Source organism: Triticum aestivum, chromosome 5A (genome assembly GCF_018294505.1).
Source record: "Triticum aestivum cultivar Chinese Spring chromosome 5A, IWGSC CS RefSeq v2.1, whole genome shotgun sequence".
In the NCBI taxonomy this organism is placed as follows: domain Eukaryota; kingdom Viridiplantae; phylum Streptophyta; class Magnoliopsida; order Poales; family Poaceae; genus Triticum; species Triticum aestivum.
This window is the reverse complement of record NC_057806.1, coordinates 622,006,485-622,009,785: the sequence shown is the minus strand read 5'-3', so window position 1 is coordinate 622,009,785 and position 3,301 is coordinate 622,006,485.

The following is a 3,301-nucleotide window of genomic DNA, read 5'->3' as shown; positions in this document are numbered from 1 at the left end:
TGCATATTGTGTATTGGGCCCACCTCCTAGTTTCTTATATAGTTGAGGTACATGATCCACCTCTGTACATCATATATACGTGCCTATGCATGAAGAGCAATACATCGTGCAATTACAACATCATACAATGCTGAACATTGCATAACGCAGCCCCCAAAGTTCAGTAGGAGTATGGACCAAACTGGGGCAGACATACTTCGAGTCCTATAGAAACCGCCACACGCAACTGACGCTTGAATAAATATCGCTACTAGCAACGATAGGCAAGTGACAAAAAAGAAACAGAAAAAAAAGACAATACATAAACTGACATATCAAAATCTTCCAAAAGAAATACGCATTGTGCTGCGAATCTGCAATAACTGAGGTGGAAAGTTCAGTGTAACCACACAATTGCAATCTTAAAAGTTGGCTATCGTGGTTCGATTTCGTGTCGACGAGATTTACTATAGCTTGCACGTTACTGAACTGAATCGAGTACCAAAATAAAACCCAAATATCCACTTACAGCAGCCACAAAGACTGAACTGAGCACAAGGATAAATTTGCCATCCATGTCTCTCACTACTCAGGGTTCTGTAGGCCTCGATGACGAGGTTGATCTCGGCAGCAGAAATGAGCGCGAGGTATAACTTGTCAGGACAGGACTCTTCTCATGTTGCAGACCATGTGATGAACTACTAGTAACATAATGTGCCCATGGCGATAGTAACACCATGAATCCTCAGTTCCTCACGGCAGAGGACAAAATTTATGTGAGATCATGCTCGGGCATCTCCATGCTTGCAGCTGACGCTGACGCACCGTAGATTCGTGGATTTAGGCAGGAACGCAGGACACGAGGGAAACAAAATCAACGGAGAATCCCGTGATCTCACCTGGGGAGGAAGGGCCTCTGGCGGTGGGAAGAGTAGGCCATGGCGGTGGCCGCCGAAGTCGACGGTGACCGCTTCCGGGCGGGCCTCTCGTAACCGGGCTGCGACCCCCTCCGCGCCGTGCCCGGCCTCGCCCGGCTGCTGTAGCCCTTCCGGGCTCGGCGCCACCGCCCTGTCGAACACCGCGAGCATCTCAGGGCCGGAGCCTCCCTCGTTCGTCCTCCGCGCGCGGGCGTGGAGGTGGGAGTGTCGTGTCGTAGTGCCCGGCTGTGGCGGTCGCGATCCTTCCAGTGCGCTTGCGGTCGCGCAGGTGTTGTGTCCCGGGACGGCGAGATACATTGGTTGCCGTTTCAGCCCAACTTGGCTCTACGAAGCTAGGAACAGCCTAGAAACCAACGTCTACGACTTGTTTGGTTTCATACATTTTGCTTGCTTGCCCGTATTAGGAGATAGCTTTGCACAAGTTGTTTGATTGCCTGCATATTGTTTCCGCTCACACATAAGCACACTGTTCGATTGCACACATGGTGTTAGGTGTGCTAACTTTGTATCCTATGTGATGAAATTACCTTACACATGATCACAGCTACCACACCGATACCACAACACTGCAATGGCGAGAAACTGCATGATGATGATCAAAATCTTCACCCCAAAGTGTGGCACCGCCTTGTCAACTTCAACCTTGCATGCCTGCTTTCGCACAAATTTGGCATAAGCATCTTCTACCGCTTGCCTAGTCTTATATCCTCTGTGGTTGTTATCGTTGTACCCTGAAACTTGTTGGTTGCAAGCTTTTCATGAATTGTAAACCCTTGGTGCCCTCCCGACGAACATCACATACCACTTGTCCTAGCAGTGCACAAGGAGCAACAGTTGAAACAATAAGCAATAAGCAATGGAATAATCAAGCAGCAAAGAAAGGAGCACACAAACAACAAGCAATGTAGTAGAAGATAACTAATAAGCATGCATGATCATATGCATAGCAAGTTTAACCTAGCACTACTATGGTGTCATCCTACCACCAACACATCCAAAAGAGGGTGCCATCCTATCACCGCAAGTTCGTGATCACCCCGAGGATCACCGTGGGGGTTAGTATATACCACCTCACCAAAATATATAGACCATCAGATTGTTTTCAAGCCCTAGCTACAAAAAATATACATCGTCATCGTCATTGTCATCCTTGTCGCCACCGCCATCGCCATCGAGGATCATGCACGCGGTAACCAGTAGCAAGCTCTAGTAGTAGTGCTTGCCCAGCCAGCTCTTGAGGTAGAGCACTGAAGGAAATATGCCCTAGAGGCAATAATAAAGTTGTTATTTATATTTCCTTATATCATGATAAATATTTATTATTCATGCTAGAATTGTATTAACCGGAAACTTAGTACATGTGTGAATACATAGACAAGCAGAGTGTCCCTAGTATGCCTCTACTTGACTAGCTCGTTAATCAAAGATGGTTAAGTTTCCTAGCCATAGACATGTGTTGTCATTTGATGAACGGGATCATATCATTAGAGAATGATGTGATGGACAAGACCCATCCGTTAGCTTAGCACTATGACCGTTTAGTTTATTGCTATTGCTTTCTTCATGACTTATACATGTTCCTATGACTATGAGATTATGCAACTCCCGAATACCGGAGGAACACTTAGTGTACTATCAAACGTCACAACATAACTGGGTGATTATAAAGATGCTCTACAGGTGTCTCCGATGGTGTTTGTTGAGTTGGCATAGATCGAGATTAGGATTTGTCACTCCGATTTTTGAAGAGATATCTCTGGGCCCTCTCGGTAATCACTATAAGCCTTGCAAGCAATGTGATTAATGAGTTAGTTGCGGGATGATGCATTACGGAACGAGTAAAGAGACTTGCCGTAACGAGATTGAACTAGGTATGATTATACCGACGATCGAATCTCGGGCAAGTAACATACCGATGACAAAAGGAACAACGTATGTAGTTATGCGGTTTGACCGATAAAGATCTTCGTAGAATATGTAAGAAGCAATATGAGCATCCAGGTTCCGCTGTTGGTTATTGACCAGAGATGAGTCTCGGTCATGTCTACATAGTTCTCGAACTCGTAGGTTCCGCACGCTTAACGTTCGATGACGATCAGTATTATGAGTTTATGTGTTTTGATGTACCGAAGGTAGTTCGGAGTCCTGGATGTGATCACGGACATGATGAGGAGTCTCGAAATGGTCAAGACATGAAGATTGATATATTGGAAGGTTATGTTTGGACACCGAAAAAGTTTCAGATTAGTTCGGGCATTTACCGGAGTACCGGGGGGTTACGAAACACCCTGGGGAGTTAATGGGCCTTGATGGGCCATAGAGGAAGAGAGGAGGAGGCGGCCAGGTGTGGCACGCGGCCCCTAGACCCAATCCGAATTGGGGTA